Raw genomic sequence first — 18,517 nt, 5'->3', positions numbered from 1 at the left:
CCTTGCCAAGTCGTTAGTGTGAATGTGTGTGGTTAACCCGCACACTAACTTGGACTAGTAAGGGTGGCAAAGGGTAGCTCAATGTTTGTCATAGATCAATGGAGCGTGTGTGGTTTACCGGCATATTGATTAGGTGATAAATGACATCGAGTGTATCAAGCACATTTTCATGGTTATTCACACCTTGTTTGTGATCCTCGGTATCCCAGTCACAAACTTGAAGGGCATAATCGAGATTAAACATGTCATCGAAAAGTTCAATGAATCTCAAAAGAATCTAGGAATTTCAATTCATTTAAAACCTAATATTCAATTTCGTTTTTTAGGGTGGAAATTGGTAAATCGTCATTTACCTACCTTCAAATATTTTGCAATTGAATTACGACATCCCTCTTCCGAATTGCAGAATATTGTGTTAGGTCCTAGCCTTAATATTTCGTTTGGGTGTTATATTAAGGACTTAAATCAATTAACTTGAATTTCTCCCTTGTAGATGTCTAGTTCTGACATCTATGGTCTACCTTATGCTTTTGGAAAAAGCATTCCTTATAAAGATGATATTTCATAAGACGATCGAGGTGAAAGATTAATCTCTTCTTCGTGCTATAGTGGAACTTCTCTTCCTCCACCTCCTCCAATTATTCTCCCTGATCCACATGTTCGTAGACTTGAAAATTTCAAGGTCACTCAAGCCCTATTGGCAAGCAAACATAACGATGGAAAGTCAGTATGTGCTCACGTCTTGGACATGAAGCTACATATTGACAGGCTTTGGAACGTTGGGTGTCGGGTTCCCAAGGAAGCTGGTTGTTGACTTGGTTCTTCATTCACTTCCTAAGTCATATAGTGAGTTTGTTAAAGACTACTATGTGGCAAATCACGACGTGACCCTTATTGATCTGACATATCTGCTAATTGCTGCTGAATTAGCAATGATTTGGCGCACTAGTTGTGACAACCCATTATTTTCTATCTTGTAAAAGTCAACCAAAGTCAACAAAAGTCAAAGATGACAAATAAAAGTCAAAGTTATTATTTTGTTAATTTAATTAAGTTAGATTAATAATATTGGTGTGCAAAAACGCTTTAGTAAAAGTATTACAAAAATTAGAAGTGAAATGTATTAAATCGAGAAGGCTCGCAATTTCCTTCTTTCTTCGGACCGCAAACCGTTTGTAGCCGAAAACCTCGGCCCGCAAACGTGCGAGGCCGAAAACTGCTCGCAACAGAAAACCACTCTGGAAGGTTTCCTCTTCGGACCGAAAATGCGGAGCCGACTTAAGGTTTACAGCCGCAAACCTCGCAATCTTATCACTTCGGACAACAAACTCTTGCCTCGGTTTGTGTTTACAGCCGAAAACCCTCATATATATGTTGCCCGAAAATCTACCTCATTCTTACACATTTCAGTAGAAAACTCCATTTTTCTCTCAAGGATCATCAACAGAAGCCTTCCCTCTCCTCTCAAGAACACGCGAAACCTCTCATTTCTTTGATTTCCATGCGAAAAACCATTGATTCTTCTTGAAGATCTTGCAAGTATCGTCCATTGATCTTGTTATCATCCTAAAAATACCTTTCAATCTGCATAAATTGGGTTGAAAACACCCAATTTAGCTAGTTTTCATAAAAAACACACGAAGAACACGAACACACTATTCAAAGAATTATTGTAAGTCTTTTTACAATAATTAAGTGTTGTTTAACACTTTAAACATTACTAAATTAACTAATTTATACTTAATATGATGTTAATATAAATTAGGATTCGGTTTTATCACGAGTTCTAACTTGTGGATTTAGCTTTACAACACCGTATCTTTAACCGGAAACTCACAAAACGGTGACTTCATACCCCTGCGTTTTTACTATTTTTCACTGTTTTAAGGGAGAGGATATTGTGTTTACAATCAAATGATTTCTAAACCGAGTTTTAAGTTTCTAAAACTCTTTTGAACTTATATTTTTCCAAAAATCATATATATATATATATATATATATATATATATATATATATATATATATATATATATATATATATATATATAAAAGATTTAAAGGGCTTAGGACTAATAATTCGCTTTACTTCCATTTTCCTTGTTTGGATGTGGGTTTAGGGTAGCATTATTTGTCCGAATGTCGTTTAAGTTATATATATATATATATATATATATATATATATATATATATATATATATATATATATATATATATATATATATATATATATATATATATATATATATATATATATATATATATATATAAGGTTAGGTTCATGTGAGACGGCCTAATTTTGTGAGATGGTGAGACACATTTTTTTTATTTTTTTATTTTTTTTTATTTTTTTTTATTTTTTTTAGTTAGTTCAAGTTCAGAAAATAATATTTAAAAAAAGAATTTTTGGATTTTTCCATTTATCTTGCATTTTAAAATTATTTTTTAGAATATGTACAGTGTAATATTCTATTAGAATATTTCACGTATTTTTCAAAAAAAATGGGATTTTTTTTTATTTTTTTTATTTATTTTTATTTATTTTAGTTCATTCAAGTTCCGAAAATAATATTTAAAAAAAGAATTTTTAGATTTTTCCATTTATTTTGCATTTTAAAATTATTTTTTAGAATATGTCAGTGTAATATTCTATTAGAATATTTCATGTATTTTTCAAAAAAAAACGGGATTTTTTTTTTATTTATTTTTTATTATTTTTTTTAGTTAATTCATGTTTCGAAAATAATATTTAAAAAAAGAATTTTTGGATTTTTCCATTTATTTTGCATTTTAAAATTATTTTTAGATTTGGTGTCACGGTCTCACAAAATTAGAATGGTCTCAAATGAACCTGAACCTATATATATATATATATATATATATATATATATATATATATATATATATATATATATATATATATATATATATATATATATATATATATATATATGAATATAAAAGTTATTTCAATCAGATTCATATTCCCTTTGTAACATGTCGAGCAAAGGGGGTACTTTCATGAATAATTACATATCAAACAGAACACAAATATAAATTATAATGGGTATAATTTATGGAACTCTCATACTATTTTTACTAATCAGTTATACAAAGTTTAAGAATATACTCTCGTACAAATACTTTACATTCAAGTATACTAGAAAAAGATTATACTGTCAGTTCAATTATTTCAAAAAAAACTTTTCATGATTATTATATATGTAATCGTCAGTATGGTTTTTGTGAGACAATGTTCAGTTGCTTATTCATTTAGGTAATACTATTAAAGTCCTAATGTTATAACCAGAATCTCCCGACAGAGAGCGAGACAAATGTGTATAGATCTATACTCGATTGACATTCCCGCACTCAGACTGTTTGCTACAGTTAGGCTTGTATGCTTGTGAGTGACAAATGTCGTTACAGTTTCGACGCCTACAAAGCGTCATATCAGGCCTACTAGTCTTAGCATGGTTATAATAAATCACAAAAAGATATGAACAAATACGATTAGTGTATAAATAATTAAACCAAAGAGTACGAATACAAAGTACTGACTTTACAATAATACAAATTACTGTATTACATTACAATTTATAATTACAGCCGGTGGAGCCAGGCACACTCACTTTTACAGGGTTTTCAAAGAGTACAATTGCAGAACTTGGAAAACATAAACAATACATAAAACAGTCTTTTGATAGTTTTATTGAGAACTAAAACTATGTTACATTGTTTTATAGTACAATAACAACTACACAGAATGGTTTTATGGTATTAAAACTTCTTTTTAGTTATATTACAAAATATTGGATTTTCTGAAACAATAAACATGATTATTATTTCAAGAAACAAATAGCAAGCTTTTAAACATAAATACTTATGCACTCACCAACTTAAATGTTGATACTCTCTTTTTCAAAACACTTGTATTCTCAGGGAACCAGTAGACAGGTACATCCCGGGGATTTTGAGAAGGAGGAACAATATAGAGTCACGTCTTCTATCTTTTGTTATGTAAGTTTTGATGTCATACATATAATGACTTGAAAACTATGTAAAATTTATACTTTATTAATACAATGTTTGTTGTACTTTGATTACTATGATGCATGTGTTGTGATACTTAACATGAAGTCATCCATCCCCGGACGTTTCCGCCGCTTCGGTTTGGGGGTGTGACAGATTGGTATCAGAGCATTGTTTATAGTGAACTAAGTATATCAATTCATATAAGATATACAACTATAAATACATTGTGGCTAAAGAGCTCTGACTACAAGTATATTTTTAAAATATACGTATTTTATAAGAAGTATACTAACACTCATACATACAAGAACAACATCACCGTCATAACAACATAAAAGTATTTGGATGTTGGACACTAAAGTTAAACATGAACAATTATGTAATCATATCTAGGATAAATATTGCCTGATCAACTATATTTATTTGAGATACGACCAACATGTGTTTGGGAGTGATGGTAGTGTTGCGACAAGTCTAAAACTTATCAACTCTACATATACAGAAGAACTCTAGAATAGAACATAAAATTTAAAATACTATAAGAGTATTTTAGGCACTATAATACTAAGAACCAACTATGTGAAAACAAAGGACCCTTGCTGGTAGATCTATAAGTACTAAGTATATATATTACGGTTATATATAATTATGGTTTTATAGATTTATAATACGTGGTTTAGCTTTACTTCCTTTTCCTTGTTTGGATGTGGATGTAGAGTAGGATCATTTATTCGAAGGTCTATTCGACCCAAGTTATATATAATTGGTATACACTTTATGGTTGTAGAAGGACCCAGAATGAGTCATACCATTCAAAATACATTAATTGTTAACTGTAAGTTTCTTATATGGAAACTTGAAATTGTTTACTTGTCTTTACTAAATCTATTAGATATCTCTTATATCCCTATTCTCGCATAGATAACATGGATGGATTTCATCTACCGGGAGACCCGTACTTTCCTAATCAAGGAAACAATGGTTGGATTGAAGAAGACTTCGAAGGAGATTTTCCAGAAGATTCTGACTCAGAACCAGAAGTCTATAATCCACCTCAAATTGCCCAAAATCTCAATCCCCGACAGAACTTCCAAAGTCCGACATCACAGTGGGCAGTGAACTTAGATAGGTGGAGTCATGAGCAGGGCCAGGACCGCCCTTACAATGGAGACCGAATTTTCTACAATCTTAACGAAGGAGGCTCAGCGAACAGAGCCCTCCCTGTGTTAGTTCCTCGAGTTGTACGTAACGATGAACAAGGAAGAGCTACTATCTATCGAGTCATGCAGATTGATGCTACCACTAGAGTCAACACGGTCCGTCTTCACCACCTGATTGAAAACCATGGAACAACTAGGAATCGCACCGGAGCCGTGCGAAGGGAACTGGCTCCAAACCGAACTGAAGTTGGAGAACTTCGAGAACGTCACGCGACACTAGAAAAGCGTATGTTTGCAACAAAACGCCAGTTGGCTAAATCCAAGGCTGAAACTAGTAGGAAATCAAACAACACACCTCGCGAGTAGATCATACTCTACTCACTCTTTTGAATATAGTTTAAGTCTATGTATATACACTAGTTATGTTTTCATGTACATATTACGACCTCGAATATTCACTTTTCGATAGGTCGGTATGCTGTCAAAGTTTTCCGTTAAGTTGGTATGTTGTAGACCTACTTCAAGGTCAAATTTTCCGAACTCTATGTATCTAAAATACCAATGAAATTGACAGGCATCTTATTTCCTTTAAAAAATCACTATCCAATTTCACATTATCGCTTTACAAGTTATTTCTTGTGGTAGAATTTTATATGAACGCCTTTCAGCATACATGCTGAACTACTGTAATTAGTTCAAAAACACCTGATTTATAATGACTATTGATGTCTTACTACCTTTCTATCTATTGAATCTTAAGAAAAAGATGCCTTCGAGAAGAAATCTAAGACGTATCAATGTCAATGCAACACCAATACCACCTCCACCTCTGCCGCCACCTCCACAGTTTGTGGGTGCTATGTTTCAGGCAGCGGTCACTGAAGCTGTGGCAGCCGCCATTTCACACATAAATACAACAGGTACCAGTGGATCTAGGAGTGGTGCTCATCCCTTAAATCATGGTGAAAGTCATGGACACCAATAGGAGTGTACATATAAGGACTTCACGAATGGAAAACCTAGAACCTTTAATGGGACTGGGAGAGTCATGGCTCTAACTCAATAGACAGATAAAACTGAAGCAGTCTTTGAGATCTGCTCGTGCCCCGAAGGAAGCAAGGTGAAATTTGTTGCTTGCACCTTTTCTCACCAAGCTCTTACGTGGTGGAACGGCCATGTAAAGTCACTAACTCTTATAGAGGATAATTCAATGAGCTGGGAAAATCTGAAATTGTTGATGATGCAAGAGTACTGCCTTAGGGGTGAAGTACAAAATCTCGAGCAAGAGCTTTGGGGCCTTACCATGACAGGTACAGGCATAACAACTTACACTAATAGGTTCAGTGATCTAGCAATCCTATGTCCTGGAATGGTTGCTCTAGAGAGAAAGAAAATCGAAAGGTATATCTGGAGACTATCACCTCAGATCCAAGGGAGTGTGTTAGCTTCAAAGCCGGTTACATTTGATAGTGCCAAACAACTGGCACAGTCACGATCATGGAGTGCGTCATGGCTTCATGACTGCTACTCCAGAACAACCCAAAACAAAAAACAACAACAAAAACAACAACAACAACAACAACAACAACAACAACAAGAAAAAGCCCTGGAACAAAAGTGTTAGAACATAGTTCTATTAGGATCGTTAGATTTTGAGCAAGCGAACAATCAAGAATGTAAAAACGAATACAAGAATGACTTTGAATGTGTCGAATGATTAAAACTTTAACACCTCAGAAGAGCTCGATTAAGAACTGCTACTGTAGAGGTGTTTAGGGTTACAGAAGTTATGAACGTGATAATCAATATCGTATAATGCACACATGCATGCATATATATAGTATAACCCTACTAGCTAATCTAGATAATCACGGATGGACAAGCCCAATCCCGATGTAAAACATAAGGCCCATGACGCAACAGAAATGGACTCAACAATCTCCCCCTTTGCGTCTTTGGAGCCGAAACCTCAATTCTGTTGAACAACAGAAGTCTTCTTCACAGGCTTAAACACCTTCGGTATGATTGCCAAAAGATGATAGCGAAATGTAATGTACCACCGAAGCATGTCTGTAAAATTCTTCTTATCAGCCTCTGAATTCTGCTTGCACCGATGTATTATGTTGATGATGTGCTCCAAGCAGTCTATGGAAAATAAATGCTTATTCACCAGAGCAAACAAAAATATGTAAGCTTCGCCTTTGGTAAACATCACAGTGAGATGTGTTGAATCTATTTGGCCCATCTTCATCTTGTTCACATCCCCTGGCTTTGGTGTAGGCTTGACTGTTGGCTTCTTGTTCATAACCTTTGCTATCTCCTGATCCATAGCAGCAACTTCATGGATGTAGGAGGCTAACATTCTCTTCAAATGTTCTAGAATGGGCTCATATTCCTTTGGATTATTGAGCATAATGTTATATAGCAAAATCCAATCATGGGGATTGAGATTAGGAAGGTCTGCTAGAGAGATAGTCGACACCGTGTTTGCTGTACCACGAGTGATCTTGAAATTGACATTGATAAATCTCCCAGCAAGTGTCGGTTTCAGTACCTTGACTGTAATGATCTTCTGTGCACTCCAAGTCAAGTACTGCGGTTGTCCATACTTCAAATAGAAGTCAATCAGCTCTCGGTCAACCTTAGGATGAGGAAAAGGAACCTCAGCAGTCGAATCAAAGCAATGGAACGTGAATGCTTTTCTTGTAGTTGGCATGTTGAACTGCGAGTCCTTAGAGTTATCACAGTCAAATGATGCAACAGGTTCCAACCAATAAATACTTGGAAATTCTATCGCCTGATTGATAAGTGTCTCTTTCGTCCACAAGGGAAACAAGGCCTTTTTACAATTCAAGGCTTCTTCTACTTCCTTGTTTCTCCTTTCCCTCTCCTCTGCTTCCTTCGCAATTTTCAAATTTTCATCCAGCTCTCGGTCTCTCTTCTTTCTTTGGAGAGCTTCAGTAATTGTTTCTTCCACATCACTTTCACTGTCATCATTGATCTCCTTTCGCTTAGTTTGTGAACCAGAACCTGAAGCTACATTATCCTTCAGTCCGGTTGAGACTTTCGGTTGAGCACCTTCTATCTTTACAATCACTTTCGGTTGAACAACACGAGCACCTTCTCCCCCTTGTTTCGGAGGTATGAACCTCTCAGAAAAACCCTTCATTTCATGGAGCATTGCAAGGGCAGGAAGCAATTTGGTTGTGAGATGATTTCTGATGGTGAGAGTTAGAATGGGATCATGAGCACCAAGGAGATTAGTCAACATGTCCTTTACATCTCCTGCACAGCTTTGAAATACAGCCCGTTCTGTCTTTAATAAAGAAATTTCCTTTTCAGCTTGGGCTAGCTGCACCTTCTGGACTTCAATAGTAGATGCTTGTTTGGCAAGATCTGCCTTCAGAGCACTTTCGGTTGCCAGGTCAGCGTGAAGAGAGGCAAAACGAGAATTCACTGAACTTAAAAAGGAAGTGTTCTTGGTTTGGATAGATGAACGCACAACCTCAAACTTGGTGCATTCTTCCTGAAGGGACTTAGAAAATGATTCCACAAAGGCTTGTACTTTCGCTGCACTTGTATCAGCATGACCTTTCAAAGATTCAAGAAAAATCTGAGTTGTATGAACAATCTCAGTAACATCATTGGTTGCCTTTTTACAGGAAGAAGTAGACTCATCAATGGCTTTAGTAGATTTGTCAATTGACGATGTGTATTGTTCTATGGCAGTCTCCAGGAAAGCTTTGAGACCCACACCACTATAAGCCTTGCTGTCTTCAAGCAATCGATCCAGCTTTTTATGAATTCCCTGCAAGTGTTGGCTGTTGATAGGGACATCATTATCTTCATCAGTTAGAAGCCCATATGGACTGAAGTAGGTAGATTCATACTCATCATTCTCTCCACCGAGAGTGGCACCAGAATCGGTTGAGTTGGTAGGTGAAAGAGGTTTAGTGATGACTGGAGTTTCTGTTGCAGTAGTTACCCCCGTATCAGATACGTTGACTCCCACTGTTGGGTCAGGAATAGTAGTAGTGGTCGATTGTGAAATTATGGGAGGTGGTAATGGAGTTGTAGAAATAGGAATGGAAGTAATTGGTGGTGGTGGTGATAAAGAAGTTGTTTCTTGAGAAGTGATAGGTGGAGGAATAATAGGAACAGAGACAGGTACTGTCTGTTTCGGTGATTGAGGTGGGGTTGGAACCTTGTGATGAGGAGAGTCGATTGGAGTAGGAGATCTGGGAGGAGTGTTACCTCTCGAGGAGTCTTGACGAATTTCCTCTTCTTCATTTTCCTCGTCATTGTCTGAGCTTGGAGGAGTAGGACTCTTTGATCTTTTTGCCATCTTTTTTATCTTCTTGGGCTTGGAAGAATCCCCAACATCAGACTTTCGCTTTGTAAACTTAGAGGACTTAGACTTTCCCTCCTCTGTCGGCGCTTTCTTGGAAATCCTTTTCCCTCGGTTGTTTGGCTTATCCACAGCATCCAGGGTAGCCTGTTGTTCTGGAGAAAGAACTCTCGGTCCAGTAGGAGTAAGTTTGCGATAGTCAGCCATAACGTGACTCTCGGCTGTGATACACCGATACATCGACTCAGGAATTGATCCATTGTGAGGGAAGTTGAGTGGATCCGAAATAATAATCTTCTTCGTGTGAAAGGTAGCGATAGACGCAAGCAGAGCATCTTTCATAACCAGAATTTCCAATGAATTGATCGCCCTTCTCGTAATGAGAGTCCAAAATCTTCCACAGGATACTTCAGAATGCCTCGTAGAAGTATTGAGGCTCTGCACCACCTGAGACCAGATAATCGTCCCATAATCGAGATTAATACCGTTGTAAAGACCATAAAGAATGGTCAGGAAACCCTTGCTGGTGCCATCTGATCCACCACTTCTTTCTGCCAAACCCTTAATAAGGAGAGTAAGCAAACCATTCCAGTGAGATGGTAAACAGGACTTCTTAACTTTTGTAATGGTGGTCAGCACATCCGTATACCCCATCTCGTAGAGCATCGAGAATAATTGAGTCGTCGTGATAAAATCCGGTGAGATGACAGATGAATCTACGACAAGATGCATTAACGAACAAAATCTTCCCTTGGAAATAGAAGCCTTTTTATTGTGTATTTGAAAGTAGATGCGTTCTTTGTTCTTGTCATATGTCGCAGTAGAATAAACTTGCGATAAGAGTGACATCGGGACAGCTTCAACCTGCGTTAGGGCTAAAACCAGCGGTGAGTACTTCAAACATTCAACGACGTGCAGCATATATGAATCATACAAAAACGGGTTAAGTTCGATGATCATATTTTGATTTGGCTTGATTGAAAGCAATGTAGACGACACAGTCTGATCGTGAACTGAGGAAGAAGTCGCCATTCTTGATCGAAGAAGGAAGATGAACAGTTGATATTTGCCTTGTAATTTTGAGAGAAATTGTTGTTGGTAAAAGACAAATAAAACGAGAAACCCTTTATATACCATTTCTAGGAGAGAGAAAAAATCATGATGAGAATGTCGCGATCGCTGAAACGTCGCCTGAAAAAGCGCGATGTGACAGTGTGGTTACTCCTAGGTATACTTCAGCACGCATGGGTATAGAAACCGTTCAAATTCACGCGCCCAAATCTTATCCTCAATCGTCGTTTGAAATTCTGAGTAACCCCTCTTTTGACTTCAATAGATAAACAAAGATCGAATCAATTAGTGACCAGAATGTGGAAAATAAAATTTTCGTGCAAAAGGGTGACAAAAGATAAAGAATTAAAGAAAATGTGTATGGGATGTGAGTGATGTCTCACTATAAGACAGAAAGCAGGTGATTCCGGGCAAGAATCGCTTCCTTCAGAGTCAAGAGAGACTTGAAGTGCTTGTGTGGTTTCCCGAAAAATACGATCAAGTGTTTGTTAATAAACATTGAAAGGCTTCTTTTAAATATCAGGCTTAGGGTAGCTTATCTTCAACCGAATATCGAGTCTTAATATAAGACCGAACATTGGAAGAAGTACTTGTGAGACCAATGTAGTCTTTTGAACAAGTAGGTGGGATATAAGTTGGAGTGACATGTAAAGTAATAGAAATCTCGAAAACAAAAATAAACTGGATTTTTTTGGGAAGAAAAGCCTTGGTTGTAGACAATTTCATAAAAGACCACGCAAAAAATAAAAAAAAATTTCATTAAGTAACCAGTAAGTTCTTGAATATAATAATTCACCATCAATTCATTATAGGTGTTCGATTTTGGGTTTCACTCAGCACATGGTATACGTATCTAAGATCACTAACACAGATTTTGTGCAACCATAAACCTCAGTGGTAAGGACCGAGAGTCTCAAGGGTTACAATGGTGAACCGAAAGTAGATGGAGAATGTAAGGAAGGTGGCTAAAGAACCGAAAGTACCTTCTGCTAAAAAGACGTGACAGGCAGAAAAACTCTTAACTCATATGAGAAGAGTAAGGTAGCTCTAGACCGAGTTGATGTTAACAGCCTAATTGGGAAGAAACGATAGGTATAGATCGAATCATAGACGCTTTGGTCAACATGCAACAGCATGCTTCTAGGGACCCGTAACTAGTTCTCTTATAGAAATAATTGTACCTGCCTTAGCTCCAAATTCAGTTGTACTGGTACTCTTGTGACCTAATTAAAGTAAAAACCAACAAACATACCACACAAACAAAACAAACAAACAAAACGAAAAATATTTTTGAAGATTTGAGTTTTTCTGAAAATAATAAAAACAGAAATAGAAAATATTTTTGGATTTTTGAAATTTTCTGAAAAACAATAAAAACAGAAAAAGAAAATATTTTTGGATTTTTGAAATTTTCTGAAAAAGAATAAAAACAGAAAAAGAAAATATTTTTGGATTTTTGAAATTTTCTGAAAAAGAATAAAAACAGAAAAAGAAAATAAATAAGCATAAACCATATTAAAGACGAGAGAAAGGAATGTACATATTTTTACAACCGAAACCTTATCTTAAATGAGTGAAGCGAAATAAACCGAGCGGTCGGTTCATTTCGGTTCTTAAAATTTCAGAGCCGAAATAGACCGAGCGGTCGGTTCATTTCGGTTCCTTAAATTTTCAGAGCCGAAATAGACCGAGCGGTCGGTTCATTTCGGTTCCTTAAATTTTTAGAGCCGAAATAGACCGAGCGGTCGGTTCATTTCGGTTCCTTAAATTTTCAGAGCCGAAATAGACCGAGCGGTCGCTCCATTTCGCTTGTCTAATTTTTAGTGAGAGATTTGAGGATTCGGTATTGATTCTGCTTCCATCATACCCAAGCCTTGTAAGATTTTGTTAAAGAGAGCTTCAGGTAACGCTTTAGTGAATATGTCGGCCAGTTGATCAGTAGATCGAACAAAATGCACTTCCACGTTCCCATCTTCTACATGATCCTTGATGAAATGATATCTAAGTGCAATGTGCTTGGTTTTTGAGTGTTGCACCGGATTGTGACAAATCCTTATTGCACTTTCTGAGGCACAATAGAGAGGGATCTTCTTCATACTCAGCCCATAGTCTCTCAGTTGGCTTTGAATCCAAATTACTTGAGAAGTGCAAGATGCTGCAGCTATATACTCAGCTTCGGCTGTGGATAGTGACACGCATGTTTGCTTCTTGGACTGCCAGCTAACAAGTTTTCCGTCAAGAAATTGGCATCCACCGGTAGTGCTCTTTCTGTCCAGTCCACATCCTCCTAGATCAGCATCAGAAAAGGCTTGAATGAAGAATCCAGATCTTGCAGGATACCAAAGACCGAGAGATGAGGTTCACTTCAGATAACGAAAAATGTTCTTCACAGCTACCATGTGAGGTTCTCTTGGATTAGCTTGAAACCTGGCACAATAACAAACAGAAAACATAATGTCCGGTCTACTAGCTGTTAGATACATGAGGGACCCTATCATTTGTCGATAAAGTGTTATGTCAACAGCAGGTTTTTCCAGAGATGGTGTTAACTTGGTGCCAAATGCCATAGGAACCTTCACTTTTTAGTCTCCTGCCATGTCAAATTTTGTTAGTAGGGTCTTTGTATACGCCTCCTGGTTAATAAAGATACCTTCTGGTCCCTGTCTAATATTCAAACCAAGGAAAAAATTAATCGGACCCATTGCGCTCATTTCAAATTTAGTCTCCATCAACTTCCTGAATTCAGCTGTTAAGCCAGGATTCGTGGAGCCGAAGATGATGTCATCGACATAAATCTGAACTATCATAAGATGTTCGCCTTCCTTCTTTCGAAAGAAGGTTGGGTCAACCGAACCTTGCTTAAATTTCGACATTTTCAGAAAGCGAGTTAGAGTTTCATACCAGGCTCTTGGTGCTTGCTTTAACCCATAAACCGCTTTATCCATCACATAGCAATGATCAGGAAATTTCTCGTTTACGAATCCGGGAGGTTGCTCAACATATACTGTCTCTTCTAGTTCTCCATTCAAGAAAGCACATTTGACATCCATTTGAAAAACTTCGAAATTTTTGTGAGCAGCATATGCCAAGAAAATTCTAACTGATTCCAACCTAGCTACCGGGGCGAAGGTTTCCTCATAGTCTTTCCTTCCTCTTGGCAATATCCTTTCACCACCAACCGAGCCTTGTTGTGAATGACGTTTCCTTCTTTGTCCAATTTATTTCTAAATACCCATTTCAAGCCGACCACAGAAGCATCTTTTGGTGTAGGAATCAACCTCCAAACCCGGTTGCGTTTAAACTCATGGAGCTCATCCTGCATTGCTTGCACCCAATCAGAATGATCAAGAGCAGCATTAACTATTTTCGGTTCTATCTTGGAGATAAACGAGTTAAACATACAAAATTCAACTTTAGAGAATAATGTTGTTTGTTTTGTTTTCAGTTGAGAACGAGTAAGAACTTTCTCAGAAGATTCACCAATAATCTGTGCTTTGGGATGGTCCTTGGTCCATTTTACTAACGGAGGATAGTTTGGATCGTATGCGGGATCCAATTCAACATTAACTTCTTCTTCAAATTCTGATTGATCATCCTCGCCTTCGTCAGTTGCTTTCTCTTTTTCCCCCTCGACTGGCGAAGTGTAACCGGTGGCAGCATCAGAGTTTGCATCCTCTGTGGGAGTTGGATTCTCCCCCTCAATTGGACTACTATTGGGTGGTGTTGGAGCTGAATTATCCCCTTCGTTTGGATCTTTATGAATCAGGGAAGGATTTGGATTCTCCCCCTCGAAAGATACTCCGGTTGTTTTTGGTGCTGTTGAACTCTCCCCCTTGAACTGTGAGCCATTGCTTGGAGAGTCAGTTGAGGGTTGAGCAGCTGCAGCTTTAGGAGGTTCGGTTCCCATATTTTTGGCAGCTTCATCTATGATCTTTTTGAGATTATCAATTTGGTTGTCTGCTGCTTTCGCCTCTGAGTGTGTCGCTTTCTCTGGTTCATCAAACAGCCGAATGTACTCTTCAAACAAGTTGGATATGGAAACCGAAACTTGTCCAGATTCTGGAAATATTTCACCTAAGACACATTCACTTCTTTGAACTTTCTTCATGTAATTCTCGTCAAAGGTGACATAATAGGTTTCTTCAATTCTTTTAGAGCGTTTATTCAAGACTCTATATGCTTTTGATGATAGCGAATAACCCAGAAAGATGCCCTCATCGGCTTTGACGTCAAACTTGTTTCGGTTCTCCTTTGAATTTAATATGAAGCACCTTGAACCGAACACATGGAAAAATTTGACGTTGGGCTTTCGGTTGTTTATGATCTCATATGGAATAATTGAAAATCTCTTGTTAAGCAATGACCGGTTATGAGTGTAGCACGCGGCTGCAACTGCATCAGCCCAGAAGTATAGAGGAAGAGAGGCGAAACTAAGCATGGTTCTGGCAGCCTCACACAAAGAACGGTTTCGTCTTTCAACAATCCCATTCTATTGAGGTGTATAAGGGGCCGAAAAATTGTGAGTTATCCCCTTGTCAGCCAGAAAGTCCTCAAACTCGTTATTCTTGAATTCCAGACCGTTGTCACTTCTGATATTCCTCACCGTCTTTCTCAGCTGCACCTCCACTTGCTTGATGAATGTCTTCAACTTAGGAGTTGCATCTGACTTCTGTTTAAGAAATAAAACCCAGGTGAAGCGGGAAAAATCATCTACAATAACTAGAATGTACTTACTACCACCGATGCTCTCAATAGCAGACGGTCCACATAAGTCAATATGTAGAAGTTCAAGAGCCTCAACAATCTTCGTATTGATTCGTGTAGGGTGGCTCTTCCTGCTTTGTTTGCCCATCTCACATGCTGCACACAGATGCTCCTTGTCAAACTTGAGAAGAGGGAGGCCTCGAACGTGATCACCAAGCACCAACTTATTAATGTCTTTGAAGTTCAGGTGCGATAATCGTCGATGCCACAACCAGCTTGCATCGGTGTTTGCCTTTAATAGCAGACATATTGCTGGTTTTCCTCGTATTGGATTGAGATTCAAAGGATACATCTCTCCCTTACGTTCAGACTTTAGCAGAACCTTTTTCGATTGCTTTTCAATTATTTCAGAACCCTCATCATCAAAGGACACTTTCAAACCTGTGCCCACAACTAGTTGTGACACACTAATGAGGTTGTGCTGCAGTCCTTCCACATATGCCACTTTGCGAATTGAGAAATCTCCATTGGTTATCATTCCATATCCCTTAATTGTTCCATAAGAATTATTACCATACTTTACACACCCACCATCTTTTAGGGACCGAAACTCCCTCAGATCTTCCTTCCTTCCTGTCATGTAACGCGAGCAGCCACTGTCTATATACCATTCATCATCGAACTGCTCGTCACTTATTACCTGCAAATTCAAGCAGATTTAGGAACCCAAAGTTTCTTGGGTCCTGGTGAGTCTTTCACAGAAAAAGGAATTACAGAAGAAATATCAACCATATATGTTCGTTTTACTAGAGTGGTTTGATCTTTTCTTTTAATGGTATACACCTTGATTTTAGTTTTATCTCATTTCATTTTTGGTGCAATAGTTGGTGTGTTGTTTGATGGTTTAGAATTTTTCATATGAATCCTAGAGTTAGCTGACTTTTTCCTATTATAAAACTCAGAATCTGATTTTAGCTTTCCCTTTCCTTTGATGTCCTTCACAGAATTTGTTTTGCTTTGAGAATTAGAAGGACTAACACCAACGTTAGGATCGAACCTGGTCTTAGGACCGAAACTGGTCTTGGGACCGAAACTAGTCTTAGGACCGAAACTGGTGTTGGGACAGAAACTGGTCTTAGGAACGAAACTGGTCTTGGGATCGAAACTTGACTTTGGATTCTTAGTGACGGTGTTGGAACCGAAACTAGACTTTCGGTTCTGGGTTTTGGAATAGTAGGAATTTGGACTGAAATTTTCCTTTAGTTTTTCCTTTCCTTTGTCCGTTGATTCTTTCTTGGGAGGCTCATAGTTGGAATTTTGAGAATTCCAGTGCCTTTTTCGTTCATTCAGATTCTTGGCATATCTCTGATTTCTTAAGCGTTTTTGTTCAGCTAACTCCTTCTGTGATTTGTGGATATTGAAGCTAGACTTCGGCTTCCCCTTTTGACTTTCGGGTGTCTTTGTTGGAACATGTGGTTCTGTTATAGTCTTGGTTGGAACTTTCGGTTCTACCATTGGTTCTTCAGGGATTTCTTTGGTTCCACTTGTGCTTGGTTTGTCAAAGCTCGAGGGTTTGTTGATGGGTTCAGCAACATATCTTCCTTTAACCCTCCATGAAGTTTGCTTAGATAAGCCTACAATTTCGTCTGCGTTGTCGATAGGGGCAGACCAGAAGTAATCGTCGCATCCTTCAGCATTGTCTTTGCCGACCAGGATTTGCAATTCTGCTGTTTGTTTAGCAGTGATTCCTATAACTGCATACACTTGATTCGTCACCGTTTGAACCTTTTGGTAGACCATTGCTTTTTCCTTGAGTTTCTTTGTCTTGTCTTTTGATAAGCGAGCGAACTCAACCGAATTTTCAGATATGATTGGTTTCTCATTCTCGGTTTCACTTTTCATAAACTCTGAGCAATCAATCACATCTTGTACTGAGATTTCGCTCATCTCACTCTCCTCATCAAATTCAGACGAATTTTCTAAGTTTATTTTATTTTCAGAAAGCAATTTTGCATTAGACGAGTCAAATGATTCAATGGTTTCGGACTTTAATTTTAACCTATCATTTTCATCTAAAAGATCTTTGAGCATACATTTATGTTCCTTAGAGTCAATGAAGGATTCTATTTTGTCCAGTCCAATTTTGTAATGAATAGATGTTTCTTCTGATGATACTTCTGATTCACATTCTGCTATGATCTCATCCTCCTTAAATTCAAGGAAGGGTAAAATCATCTTATGAATCTTCTTTCCTATCTTACAACTTAAATGCAATTGAGAAATATTAAAGTATAGACGCTTAGCTATTAAACAAAAAACAGTCCTTTGTTTTAAAAACTTTAAATTATCTCTTTCTAAATAAATACATTCATCTCTAGCCCTAATTAACTCCGCCTCCTTCAGCTCAATCCACATCCTTCTCTCCTCACTTTTTGAAGAAACCCTGCTGAGTTGGTCAGTTAGGTTAGAATTCGCTAACCGAGTTTGCATGAGACTACCACTTAAGTTAGAAAATTTAAATTTTAATTCATTTAATTCTTCTTTATAATCTGTTATTGGAATTTTAAGTGATTCAAGGATGGATTGTACCTTTTTGATCAGCCGATCGCAGTCGTTGATCTTCTCAATAACAGGCTTGGCTGCAAAACACTTGTTCTCAGTCAAGTTCGGTTCCTCATCTGCACTTTCGGTTGATGAACCGGCTGTTACAATTACACATCTACCAGCCGAACCTACTTCCTTTGCCACATACGCCCTTCCATGAGTGAACTTTCTTACCTCTTCATCTTCAGATTCGGTTGACCAAACTTCGACGCCACCGAACTCATCTTCACCTGCATCCTCCTGCACGATCAAGGCATTCATAGAGCTGTTAGTCGTCTTCTTTTCTTGATCTCTTCCAATTTGCGCATGTAGTACGCCTCATCATCTTCACCATCTCTTTTCTCAGCCATTTTCATTAGCATGCAGTCTTTGGCAAAAATGGTTCTTGCCGTGACAGTAGTTGCAGTCAAACCCAGAGTCTCCTGTAAGCTTGCTTTCCTTCTTGTCTCCATCCTTTTGAGAAGGGACTTCCGCTTCATCCTTCACTTTCTCAGAGCTGTAACTTCCCTGCCAGTTTCGGTTCTTGTTGACAGGAAATTTTCTTTGTGCAAACTTCTTAGGATTGGTGACCATCAATGCATACTCCTCGCTTGTAAGG

Source organism: Lactuca virosa, chromosome 3, assembly GCF_052849685.1.
Source record: "Lactuca virosa cultivar CGN04683 chromosome 3, Lactuca_virosa_CGN04683_v6, whole genome shotgun sequence".
Classification (NCBI taxonomy): domain Eukaryota; kingdom Viridiplantae; phylum Streptophyta; class Magnoliopsida; order Asterales; family Asteraceae; genus Lactuca; species Lactuca virosa.
Note: the sequence above shows the minus strand (reverse complement) of the source record.